The sequence below is a fragment of the Cupressus sempervirens genome, chromosome 1 (assembly GCF_028749045.1).
Source record: "Cupressus sempervirens isolate cs-2001-9-10 chromosome 1, ASM2874904v1, whole genome shotgun sequence".
Classification (NCBI taxonomy): domain Eukaryota; kingdom Viridiplantae; phylum Streptophyta; class Pinopsida; order Cupressales; family Cupressaceae; genus Cupressus; species Cupressus sempervirens.
Window position 1 is genome coordinate 226,677,553 of NC_143118.1, and position 15,138 is coordinate 226,692,690.

The window sequence follows — 15,138 nt, forward strand, 5'->3', positions numbered from 1 at the left end:
TAAACTCAATCACAAAAATGTACTAACCACGTTAACCACTTTCGTGTATCCTTTAATTTCATCTCATTTGAATACATATCCTTACACAATTTTACTCATTGTAAAAATTATTTTTGAATCCTCCTTAAAAACATCTTATTTGATATATAGACTTTGTTCCATGTGGCTATAATAGCAACATATTTTATGACAAAACTGTGTAACTAAAATATAATATTGAAGAGCTTATTCATAAGTTATAACAATCTAGTCCATGCCAAAAGGTATTAATAATAAGGGAGACAAAATAAATGTAAGTCTTAATAAAAACCTTCACATTGATGAAAAATTATTCCCTTAACATACATGGTGAATTTAGTTTAAATACTACATATGCAAAAATGTGTGAGTATCGTGTCAAAAATGGACAATAGAAAAAACTTGAAACAAGAATTATATGCAACAATGTTCATCTTTTATATACAATTATCTATTATATTAGGTAGCCTCCAAAACTATATGATTTTGAAATGAACATTTTTATTAAATACAAATAAACAAAAATTATAAATGTCCAAAGTTAGTAATTTAGGTGCCCCAATTTGGTGAGGCCATAACCTATATCTCGATGCTTGAAATGTAACATTTTTTATATCATCAAAAAGGTCTCAACAAGCTCTAATTGTACTCTACAATAACTTATCCTATGGCTATTCATTTTAAGGGACCAATCACACTTCAACCACAAGTTATTCTTTGAAGGACCCTTAAATATTGGTAGAACATAGAAAATACCAAGAAATTAGATTTTTGGCTTTTTTGTTCTCTACTCATTGTATAAAATTTAGATGATTTTGAATTACCCCTGAACTACTCTAGATCATCCTTGAATTTATCTTATTTTTTGGAACACCCTCAAACTACTCAAGATCATCCTCAGATGTCTCCAAATCACCATTAGAATGTTCTAGATTATTTCTCCCCCACTGAGAGATAATGAGAAACATTGTACCAAAATAATATAAGAAATCATAAAAGCATTTCACATATATTCTCTAGCAAATCATTTTTATGGTCAATATACTTTTAATGTCGAAACCATCTAATAGGAAGGGATTTATTTCTGTCAGGTTTATTCATTTTCTCATTGGAATAATATATATTGCACACAAAGAAAATCTCAGCAATTTTTCTTCATGTCTTGAAATCCATGTCTGTTCATGTAATGCACAATTTCATGAATTCTCTTTGGGACATCATATTTTTTTTGAATGAATATTTCATTATAGATTATGTGAGAACCTTTATCTTTTAATGTGCATTTGTTCATTATGATTATGCTAAGTAATGGTGATGATTGTATCATAATGAGAATTATCTAAAAATGTTCTCTCAACTTTATGGTCACTAATTATAATGTCTATAATCATGCACTTATTATTTAGATATCTTGACTTTATAGATATCGCATCAGTTTACTGATGTTTATTTTTTCCAAGTTTAAAAATAACACTATAGTCTTGACTTGTATGCACCCTAACATTAATACATATCATAGAGAAGGGGATTTTCTACCTTCTAAAGAGAAAGTATTCATTATGCTACCTCACTTCTCTTAGCATTCTGATGAGATAACTGATCTAAAATACTATAATAAATTAACTACTTTAATCTAATTAAAGAAATATAATAATAGGAAAGTAATTATTTCAATATGAAATATAATAGCTACATATTTAAAATTTGTATTGTATAGACTAAAGTATGAAAAGGTAATGTATCTAATAAATCTTAATAGTCTAGACAAATTATGATTATAACAAATGTAAAATATAGATATTAAACTTCATATCTAATGATTTTGAAGCTCTAATTCTTGGATGCAAGTGCACCATAGGGACATATGTGTACTAAACTATAGTATTATCCACTAGAAATGAATAATACACCCTGATCTTTGAATGTTTCTTATGTTCATAGAACCTATTCACTATCTAAAAATATTGAGAGAAGAATTTATTTAATGTTGTATAGATTTTTTTTTGTAGTTAAACCCCCAGTTTTTCGTTACCACCTCCATGGACAACCAAACAAATACAATCTATTAAACCATTAAGAAGATAAATAATGAAAATAGATCCATGCTTAATGGAGGAGAATATTTACTACACAAATACAAGATATAATAATGAACCTCATTTAAGGGAGGGAAGCCCTTATTTCATAGAGGCACAATATAAAGATAAGTAATAGAAGAGAGCCTCACTTGAGGGAGGAAATTCCCTTCTACACAATAAACTAATGAACCAATATATTAATAATAATATATTAATTCAATAAAATTAGCACAATTCTAGAGAGGGGGGTTGGGGGTGGGGAGGAGTTGGGGGGACCCTTCTCCAAGGTTTCTTGCATGGTGACTATGGAAGAGCCTTGCTTTGAGAAATCAAGAGAAAGAATGAAAGAGATGCTACAACCAAAAAGAGACTAGAGAGATAAAATAAGTATTGTGTACTTCAATATGGGTAGTGATAGTGTTTTGTTCATGTCCAAGTGAAGGGACACACGTTGAGGTTTAAATTTGATGTGAGTATGATCTTTTTAAATTTTGAACTTCACTGAGATAAGTGCATGTTGTGTGGATATCTATATTTTATGCTCTTGTCTAATTGTGTTAGGTCCAAAATTGGACTAAGGGTTATGAATGTTATCTTTTATAAATCCATGAGATTAAAAAATTAATATTAAATCATGGCCCTTAGTCATCAACACATAAATTTTAATGTATATTTCATAAACACAAGGGTTTAATTTTAGGATACTATATTTTCCTCTTCTTAAGTGGTTCAATATCATGAGGGATCAAGTGTACTAAAGTTGATCTAAAGATATATTTTGTTAGATGCATTTATTGCAGTTATTACCTTGTAAATTTTACCAATATCAAACATTTAAATTAGTTAGCTAGATAAGAGTGATGTCTCCAACATTTTATGCAAAAATATAGTATCTATGATATGATCTATAAAATTAAAAGTTTTCATTGCAAAAATTCTATCTCAATGACAGTAATTCTCAAAAGATGTTAGTTTTATTCAAGAAAAAAAAATAGGTTAAATGTATTCTGACCCATATTTTTTTCCCTAGTAAGTGGTAAAACTAATAAAGAATTCAATGTCATATAGACCACACAAAAAACATATTTTGGCCAAATCCTAGGTTAAAAATGCATGAGATGGGCCTATAGAAGTGTCATTTTCATTATTGAATGTGACAATATTTTTTGTGTTTCTATACAATCTTAGTCAAAATATGTCACAAAAAATATTTACAAGTGACTAGGATTGAGGATCTATGTACCTTCATGGAGTGCAATAAGCCCATGATGAGGTTTTCCTTGTTTAAACCACTTTGATAAATTTTTGCATATGTTTTTATCCTTTTTTCTTTCAAAACAATGCACATGCCAAGAATTTTTATATCTATCTCAGACCCACACATTTTTCCTAAGGGGACTTTTGCGCTAAATTTTGAGATCCACATTAGCATCTAGATATTGGCTTTGCATCTCAAAGGCCAATTATGCTAGTGTCCTCTGGTCATGCATGTGATTAAATGATTTAAAACTTGTTGTTGAATAATTATGTTGTGTTTTATATGGTCCATTAAAAAAAATTGATGTATTCTAGTTGTTTATGGTTGTAGGTACTCACAAGGGTTTGAGAGCATACATTAGGGAATATTTTGCCAATTCTCGAAGACAATATGGCTAAGCTCAATGTGGTAATAAAGAAAATATTCTAAAGGGTGGGAAAGTGGTGGGTATAAAATATACTTGAGATGCGGTTCCATGTACCCATTTTGATAAAATTGATAGAGAGATGGGATGCAGACACCGTGTCTTTTCATATTCCCATTAGGAAAATGAATATTGCATTATTAAGAGGGAAATGTGAATCAAGGAAAAACTTAGGGTCATCACATAATCACACTTTAAAAACTCCAAGAGGGAGTCAAGGAAATCAATCCTTTCAATCCCAATTCTAAATGATGAGATCTAGAAATAGTAATGATATCCAAGTGATAAAGGATCACTAATACAAAGTTAGGATCTAGTGAGTAGAATAAGGGAAAAGATAATAAAAGTTGGGAAATGAAATGTAGATATAATGAGGATATATATTGAAATAACAAAGGGAGATATACTAAAATAACAAAGGGAGATATACTGAGATATACTAGAAAGCATCAAATATGGGCCTAAAACTACCAAATCTACAAAACCCAATAATTATTCAGCAATCTAGCAAGGTCAAATTCTGTGTGATGTCAAATTTCTCCTAAAGTAGGGGAGCAGTGCATCCTTGATTGATTGCAAGGTCAGCTTTTCCCTAAGGGAGTAGTGCATTCCTAATCAACTATGTCTGATCCTAATTTTAATTTTGCAGTTCTAACAAATGACAAAAAGTGTATCCAAATCTGTAATCTGTTCATTTTTTAGGATCTGTAACTTGCAATAAAAATGTTTTTTTTTTCTAATGGAGGATTCGCCTAATTCAAACCCCAATTTGGGAATTAACCTTGAATTAAAATAATTGAATTATAGAAATGTAAAGTAAATTTATGAATTCCCCTTACAATAGTTGGATCTCTCAAGTCAAATGCAATGATCTTGTTTTACCATTTGGATTGGATCAAGAATGAGAATTAATGGATGTAGAAGATACAACAAGGACCTTGAATGGATTGAGGGAGATCTTGACAAAAAAATCCTTTGATTGCTTGAATCCTTAATTTCCAATAGAGGATTTTTATTGAATGCCTTGAATGCTTGAGAACTTGAAGACTTGAATGCTTGAATGTGAGTGCTTGATCTTTCAAATTAATGATAAAAAATGCAACAAATTTATTGGCTTATAAAGCACTCAAAATTAACTTTCTCTTGCAAATTGACTTATCTTATATTTTGTACTCCAAGTAAACCAAACTCAAGCCTTGAGAAGGGAACCCAAGATAGGGCCTAGGTAGGGATGCATTGCATCCCTAATAGGCCTATTAGGGATACACTATGTCCTTGATAGAGCAGGAATGCACTACATGCCTGATAGGGTAGCGACACACTACGTCCCTACTAACTAGGGCCCAAAACCCTAGGGACTCCTTTAAGGTCCCAAAATAGGTCCCAAATCCCAAAAATCATGTACAGATTGTGAGATATGATAGTTATAGTGCAAAAAATAGATTCTAAGTGATTAGATAGATGAAAGGGAGGACCTAAGGGGTTAGATCCTACCTTAAGATTTATGCCATGCAAATAGGAGCTTCAAAGAGGATCAATTAGGTCTTACCCCAATTCCACCAGGACAAAACAAGAAGAAAGTAGAAGAAAGGAGGATAGATGCAATTTTATAATGATCTTGCATTAAATAAATGCTAAACCATTATTAAATTGAAATGCTTCCAATTTTAAGAAGGTACATTTAGCACCCACTCTAGTGAGAGTATGGACATGATCCAAACTCTTGGTAAAGTAGAACATAAGACATGACATAATATTATCATAATCAAGCAGAAAAAGAATCCATAAAGCCCCCAAGGGATTAAGCCTTTTCCAACTCCAAGATCATAATAAGAGAGAAATCACTATCCAAAAGAAGAAAAGAGAGGAGGGGTATGAATAATTCTCCAATAAGAAATGTACATCTCATTTTGAATCACAAACACACAAAAAAAATGTTATGCCCTATATATGAGATTTAGAAAATTCTTGTATGTTATCCCTATATAAGATTTAGCATGTATATCTAGATGCATTACCCATGTATGTAACTTAGTGAGCTTGTATGTGTTACCCAGATATGAGATTTAGCATTTGTGTGTGCAAATGAGAGAGAGACCCAATTCCAAGAATGCTCACTTCCTAAATTGAAGGTATTACATGGATAATTCATTCTTTAGGATTGTGCATAATCCATAAAGGGACTCATAAGATGTGCATGCAAAAAGGTGATGAAGCAACAATAAATAGATTTGAGGATAACCAAGAAAGAATACCGAGCCCCTAATGCTAAAGTAGTCTAATTCATACTCAAAATCCATATTTTCTACTCCATGAGAATGATTTTAGAATGTGCATGGATAGGTCAAATGGTCTAGTGAGTGTGTGTATCATGATAGTCAACCAAATCAAAGACATGAAGAGTAACTATCCCTAGGAAGCTTTGTTATGCTAGTGTACTTTATATGAAAAACAAATGAAAATAAAGTGACCACATATGCCCCCTTAAGATGGGAAAATAATTTCATATTTTTGCATCTTATGGAGTGTGTGTATCATGCTAGTCAACCAAATCCAAGACATGAAGAGTAACTAGCCCTAGGAAGCTTTGTTATGCTAGTGTACTTTATATGAAAAACAAATGAAAATAAAGTGACCGCATATGCCCCCTTAAGATGGGAAAATAATTTCATATTTTTGCATCTTATGGAAGTGATGAAGAAGGATAAACAAATTTCAAGATCAAGATAGTGTCCACAAGGAACACCTAGTCCAAACCAAAGAGGCCATAACTCCTATGAGGTCATGAAAGGGTAGAGTACAATGAGACACCATGCAGGAAGTAAAAAATTAAATCCTTGAAAAGGCTATCACACTATCATGAGGCTCCAAGGTAAGTGATCTATTTACCATGAGAACCCACTTGCAAATAATATAAAATTGGATGTGACATGATAAACAAATAACACACAACTAAAGGAAATAGTGGATCCTTAAAATAATGATAAATATGGATAGGATTCCCTTGGTCCCCAAGTGTAGGGAAAAAGTGAAAAGAGTACCTATTATGCTACTCACAAAGTGGAACATGCATGACAATATGCCCCCAACATATAGGCTAACAATGTTATATGGTGTGGAGCAGCATAATAGGGACTTGGATGTTAGTTACAAAAATAAGGATTGACATAGATCTCATCATAAGGATATATGTGAATAAACTTATAGTAATGAGCTATTGAATATTTTAATGTAAAGGTAGACAAACATTAGTAGAGTGATCATGATAGAGACAATACATGAAAAATGGAAGTTTCATAAATTTTTTACTATGTTTCTTTCCAAGTTTAGGTGTAGTAATTACTCTAACACAAAGAATCTTAATGAAAATGACTTCTTGATTAATAGGAAATGATATGTGAGAGAAAATGGAAAAGGAAGCACTTTGTTGCATACATCCTAATGTATAATTGGCAATGGAATTTAAAGAATTCTTATGCCCCCCATTGCCTAAGGGCATAGGATTTTAATTGCTAGGTTTAATAGATTTTTCATCAATGGAAGTAGTAACTATGTTAGTAAAAAGAGGAGTTGATCAATTTCTCATGACTAAAAGATCATTAATTATATACTCTCCAATAAAAGTTAGATTAAAATATAATGTAACCCAATCATATTTGGATATAGTGGAAGACGAAGGGTCTTTTTAAGTTTCAAGTCCATTCACTTCTATGTAGGAGGAGAAACTTGAGCATATTATATGTTTAAAAAAAGTATTAGGTGCATCATTAGTATGATAAGTATACATAATATTGTTATAAACAAGCCTAATCTTGTGAAGAAGAGTAGATGGAGCAACATCCATAGAATGAAACCAAGATCTTCCTATGAGAAGGTTGTAAGTGAGAGCTCTAGGAATAACATGTATGAGTATTTGATATCACCAAACCAACTTTTATAGGTAGCATTATAATTCCCAAAGTTTTCTTAGCAATGTTATCAAATCCTTGAACAAGAATATTATCTTGCTAGATAGTAGAAAGATCATTATCCATAGCCTTTAAAATATCCACAATACAAATTTTTGAGCTAGATCTATTATCAATCAAATTCTAGTATATGGTAGTTTTATGAATATACACTTCTACCATAAGAGGTTTACAACAATCTTCATTGGAATATTTAGAATAACTAAGAGGGAGGTGAATTAGTTATCCAAGGTCCAAATGTACAATTAAAAATTTTCAATTCTTACCAAACATATAAGTGCATGGATTGATTAGATCATCCAATAACTCCATAACTTAGTAGGTCGTTGTCCTAGTTCAAAATAACTTTGCAGAAATGTAAAGATAAAACATAGCAAAATCATTCACACAATTTTTACTCTTCTAAAGTAAGCTCTATAAGGAGCCAACCCTACTAAAGGTTACAATGCACATTGTTAAATGTTACCTTGATTAAATAATTTCAATCACCCACTTAGGAGTGACCTTGTTAGAGGACTTTAGAACATTCCATTAAAATGTCATCACCCGATTAAGAGATTTACAAATAATTGTTAGCTCAACCTTAATCCAAAGGAATTATCCAAACTAATACAATGGTTAGAAATTAGCAATAGGAATTGATCTAATAACTAAAACAACTCACTTCTAAATTAAAGATCTCTAGTTCAGTCCTCCATTCTGCTTAGCATTCATACCCTTCATCTCTAATTTCTTGTTCACCCTTCAAGCCTTTGACTCCTTAAGCCTTCTTGCTCAATATGCCAATTGTATATTTATTCATTCAACCACCACATGAAGAAACACCTCCAAGCTCTCAACAACACTCATTATTTATGGCCTCGTATCCCCTTATAAAGAGAATTATGATCTTTCGCCACTTAATTATAATTTTCCATTCTAGGGTTAGGTCAAATTCATTGAATCCTCCTTCTTTCTCCTAGGTTCCCTCTAGAAACTTATCTTACAATCCTCATTAAATTCACCTCAAAATGTTTTATCTTAATTATGTACCACCAGCTCATCATACTTATCTTCAACATGCTTCACACAATTCAAGAAATCAACTTTGTTGGCTCAAATTCATCAAATCTTTGATTAAACTCTTTTTGTTTTCACTTGGCACCTACACTGTTCACTCATCAATAATAGTCTTATGATGCTTGGCCAACACTAGGTTACTCAACTTGAACTAGGTCTTCCTTGCTTGATCACCAATGATATTTCATTGACGCTTAGCACTTACAATATTTTAATAATGCTTGGCACATACTAAATTTATTGACACTCAGCTTACACTAAATTTTCTCAACTTACATTGTTTTCTTGGTTAGGCTTGGCAGACACTTTTTATGAAAATACTTCTTCTTGGCTTAGCTTAAGTAGCCATTCACTTTAGCCTCAAGTAGATCAACAATAAACTATATCATCAATGTCTTACTTGGTCTTAGTGCTCCTTTTATACACCATATAACCCAACCTTTCTCTAGGTACTCTTGTTATCTTTTATTTTCAAATCCTCTTCATCAATCAATCAAATGCTAGCATTCAGACCACAAAACAATTATCTCACCAAAAAATAGTAGGTTTGAAATTAGTGAAAAAATAATGATTGTTCCATGATAGGTTCCACACTTCAACAATCTTATTTATTTTCAACAATCTCCCTCTTTGGCATTGATGACAAACCCATACCAACAACAATACCAAAAAGAAACTTAATACTTTGTATTGAAATCTCTCCTTCTATCAGTATGTGTCCTTCCTTTGTATAGGGTAATGTAAAAAAATTCAATCTCCTTCGATGTATCTCTCCTCTATATATCTCATATATCTCCCTTTGTCTTCTATCTCCATCTTTATGTCTTACATGTATTTCCCCTTCTTAAGATATGTATATCTCCCTCTTTGACAAAAATGCCAAAGAATTTTCATCTTATCATATAGATATTATTAATTCAAGTTCTCCCTCTATCACCTTACTTGTGATTGTAAATCTTCTATGTCAACTCCTTCATTATTTTAGGTAGATCCTAAAGTAAGATTGGTTGCATCAAGTTGTAAAGTATGTCATTCAACTTAGTTGATGTAGGGCATCACTCTTGCTCCTCAAGTAGCTTGAGATATGGGTATCATCCCTAGCTTACCTCTTAGATATTCATGTGCATCCTTAGGTAAAGCCTTTGTGAATATATCAGCTATCTATTCTTTTGTATTCACATATTCCATTTTCACTTCTTTGTCTTGAACCAATTCCCTCAAATAATGATAGTTGATTGCAATGTGCTTTGTCTTTGTATGTATCACATGATTTTTTGAAATATTTATAGCACTTGTATTATCATAGTATATTACCACAAGTTCAATGATTTCCTCCTTCATATCTACGCTTCAGTAGTAGATTGTGAGATACAATTTTGTTTCTTACTAGTCCAAGTGACTAGTCTTTTTTCTTAAGAAAAATGCTCCACCACTTGTACTTTTCCTATCATCAATGTTTCCATCCCAATCAGCATCTATATAGGCTCTCAATTCAAAATTTTCAATTTTCTTGTAGTATAGACCATAGTCTTCTATCCCTTTAAGATATCTCATTATTATTTTGACAACCATCAAGTGATTATCCTTAGGATTTATAGAAAATCTTGCAACAATCCCAACAGCTAGTGCAATATCAAGTTTTCATGAACTACATATTGAAATTTCTCAATCATAGGCATGTACAATGTTTGATTTACCTTAGCAAAATCATCAATTTTAGATAATATGTGACTTGTCACCATAGGTGTGCTAACTAGTTTTGAATCTTCCATACCAAAAGTCTTCAAGATATTTTTTACATACTTAGACTGAGTAATGTAAATACCATATTTCATTTGATACACTTGCAAACCAACAAAGAATTTGATCTCTCCAAACATATAAATCTCAAATTATTTCACCTGCAAATGTCTTACACAATATATTTTGTCCTCCAAATATGATATCATCAATAAATATTTCAGCCAGTAAAATTCCTTTACCTCCTTCAATATTCAAGTATAGGTTGTTGTTGTCATTACTTTTCTCCAAACTAATCTTCACAAGATAATTATACAATCTTTCATACCATGCTCTGGGAGCTTGCCTTAAACCATATAAATCTTTATGCAATCTACATACGATGTTCTTATTGTTAGGATCAACAAATCTTATAGGTTGTTCAATGTAAGCCTCCTCTTCTAGTATACCATTCAGAAATGTTGATTAAACATCTATTTGATAAACTTTAGATCCTTTGTATGTAGAGTAAGTAAGAAAAGTTCTCACTCCTTCCAATCCTGCAACAGGAGCAATTGTCTCTCCATAGTCAATTCCCTCTACCTGAGAATAACCTTTGCAAACTAGCCTTGCCTTATTCCTTGTTAGTTCTCCATTCTCATCCAATTTTTTCCTATACACCCACTTGGTTCCAATAAAAAATTTATTCTCTGGTCTAGGTACAAGTGTCCAAGTTTTGTTCTTCTCAATTTGACCAATCTCTTCATTCATAGCTTTAATCCAATCTTCATTTTCTAATGCATCCTTCACAGATCTAGGTTCATGTATACTCAACAAGCATGTATCATTTTTCAATCTATTCCTTTTCATTGCTCCATCTTCTCTTCATCCAATAATTTTCTCTATAGGATGATGTCTTCTCACATATTTGGATAATTTTGGTTCTATTCTTCTTTCTTCAACAATAGACCTTTCAAGAAATTCAATCTTAGATTCACTATGTACATCTTTGTCAGGTAATTTGGCATTTCTTTCTTGTAATCTATTCTCAGTATCATACTACAACTTGGCTTTTGAATGCAACTACGTAGTGCCCTTAGACTGGAGTAGTACTAGGATGGGTGACCTCCTGCGAAGTCTCAGTGCTTCACCCTTGTGAGCATCATCTAGATCCAATGAGTGCTAAGTGTTTTATTTATTCTCATGAGATATGGATCCATGTTGAATCACTACTCGTGAAATATGGGTCAATGATTTTGACTCAAAAATCACACAATTAAATCCTGATAGCAATATCACAATTTGACTTGTTGTGGACATTATCTCCTACTTATCAATTGATGAGCTTAAGGTCTTTCCAATGAATGGTTCATAAGGCACAACACTTGGTGAAGGTTTTCCAAATTGGGTTGCAAGCTTTGGGTTTAACCATGGAGGAAACTTCATAGTTAAGTGTGCTTAGGTTGGAGTAGTACTGGGATGGATGACCTCCTGGGAAGTCTCGATGCTTCACCCTTGTGAGCATCACCTAGAACCAATGAGTGCTAAGTGTTCCATTTATTCTCATGAGAGATGGATTCATGTTGAATCACTACTCATGAAATAGGGGTCAATGAGTTTGACTCAAAAATCACATAGTTAAATCTTGATAGCAATATCACAATTTGACTTGTGGAAATTATCTCCTACTTGTCAAGGAACATTTATATTAGTACATCATCTTGTGGGAATCATTCCCCCTAGGGTTTTCCCTCAAATAAAGGGTTTCCTTAATTAACATAAATGGTAAAATTGTCTATGTGCATCTTATTATGGTTGTTTTTTACTTTGGTTGAATGGTTAAGTTTATTTAAGGAAGATAAATGTTTTAATTGTTGGATTATTGATTCACCTCCCCCCCCCCCATCTCAGTTATCTTGGTGGACTATTATTTCTAACAATTGGTATCAGAGCATCAAGTCCTTAAAGATAAAGTTTAAAAACTTTGGGAGATCCATGGTGAACATGTTTAGGAAAGATAGTCCTACATCTAACAAAATAAATTTTGACACCTGAATGATGGAAATTCTTGGTGAGTTATCAAATTTACATAAAGATCAGAGTATTGAGTTTTTAGATCTAGAATCCTTTTTTTGTATACAAGAGAACAAAAGCACAAGAAAAGATAGATCCAGATCAGAAGAAGACATAAATATAAAGGAAGGTATTGATCTACTTACAAAGAGAGAACCAGAAGGTATGAAAATTTTTGTTTGTTGAACATGTAAATAATTTGGTCATTTTTCAAGTAAATGTCCTAAGAGATTGAGAAAATCTATAAAGAATCTACTCTCTCATAAAGTTGAAGAATTTAGAGAAAGTATGCAAAGATCCTTGAAAGACTGTGTTAATGACTCTAGATTGGTTAATGAAGAGCTAGTACTAGAGGAAATTGTTTTGGAGACTATTATGGAAAGTGAAAGTGTGAGAATTGATGAGAAATTTAGGATACAAGAGAGAGTATTTGATTACTATTTAGATGATGATGTTGTTACTAAGCCAAGGAATGATGAAGTATTCCTTGAGACTAACAATGATTTGCAGAATAAAGGAGAGCTAAGGTAGGAACAAAGCTTAGAACCTTCAATAGAGCCAAGAGTTGAGATAGAAACTCCTACTTAAGGAAAGAATATGATAAAGAATCACCCATCTGAGTAGATCATCGAAAGCAAAGATAAAGGTGTAATGACAAGATGAAGAGTCAATGAAGAACTATGTTTGATATCTCAAGTTGAACCTAAGAATGCAAATTAAGCATGTAAAGATGATTATAGGAACAAGCTATAAAAGAGGAATTGGATCAAATGGTAAAGAATGAGAAATGGGAATTGGTCCCCAGACCAGCAGATAACAATGTGATAGGAACTAAATGGGTATTTAGAAAGAAGATGAATGAACAAGGTGAAGTTGTAAGGAATAAAGAAAGATTTTTATGTAAAAGTTACTCATAGAAAGAAGGAATAGACTATGATGAGACATATGCTTCTGTGGCTAAAATAGAAGCAATAAGATTATTCTTAGCATATGCAACACAAAAGAAATTCCAAGTGTATCAGATGGATGTCAAGTCAGCATTTCTAAATGGAGAACTTGAAGAAGAGGTATACATAGAACAGCTTGAAGGTTGTCCTTTGATAGATGATAAGGACATAGTATATAGACCGAAGAAAGTATTATATGGCTTGAAGCAAGCACCCAGAACCTAGTATGCAAGATTGGACAAGCATCTGACAAAGCTTAGATATAACAAAGATATGGCAGATAGTAATCTATACTAGAAAGAATTTAATGATGATTTGATGATTTTGGTAATATTTTTTGATGATATCATATTTGGAGGAAATGATGCTAAAAGTGAAAAGTTTGCAAAAGAGATGAAAAAAGAATTTGAAATGAGTATGATAGGAGAAATGAAATATTTTCTAGGATTACATATTGTACAAAATAAAAAAGGAATCTTTATTTCTCAGACTAAGTAGTTGAAGGGTTTACTGAAAAGGTTTGGTTTGAAAATATGTAAACCTGTCGGAACACCTATGGTAACTGGACACAAGTTATCTACAAAGGATGAGACACCTACTATTTGAGTAGAAGAAGTATAGATCTATGATTGGAGGTTTGCAATATCTGACTCACATAAGGTTGGATATAGCAAATGTAGTTGGAATTTTTGCAAGATTCCAAGTTGATCCTAGAGAAGCACATTATGCAGTAGTCAAAAAGGATATTTAGATACCTAAAAAGAACATCAGAGTTCAGATTGTGGTATGATAGATCTAATGACTTTACTCTAATTTCTTATACTCATGTTGATTGGGAAGGTAGTATTATTGATAGAAAGAGCACCAATGGTGGAGCCTTCTTTCTTGGAGGAAGATTTGTTTCTTGGCTAAGAAAAAAGTAGGATTGTACATCACAAAGTATAATGGAAGCAAAATATGTTGCAGTAGCAAACAATTGCAATCAAGTTGTTTGGATGAAGTAGATGCTAAAAGATATAAGGATAGAAATCAATGAACCTATTATCATACATTGTGACAAGACAAGCACAATAAATATGTCTAATAATCTAGTGTTACATTCAAAGACTAAGAACATTTCTATTAAGTATCACATGTTGAGAGAAAAAATTGTAGAAAAAGAAATTAGATTGGAGTATGTGAGCACTGAAGAGGATATTGCAAATATATTCACTAAGCCTCTTCCCAAAGAGACTTTTGAGTATTTTCAAGGTATGCTATGGGTTATGCCCCTCCCTGCATCAGAGTAGATGATGCAAGAGTGCATCAATCTAGTATAACAGAGCACCATTATTTGTTCGGACTAAATGTTGATGCTTCCTGCATGGGGGAGTATCTGTGATAGACAGAGTCATCTAGGACTCTTGTTGGATGTTGTTTTGAACACTGTATTTGGACACTTGACCTAGTAAGAATTAGTTGTTGCGGAGTTTGATGGTTGCTAAAAAATTTGATATTGATGTCAATGGGGGAAAAGTACTACATGAAAAACATCATGAGGAAAAACACCATGGGAGAGAAGAACATGAGGAAGAACCTCATGAGGAGAAGAAAA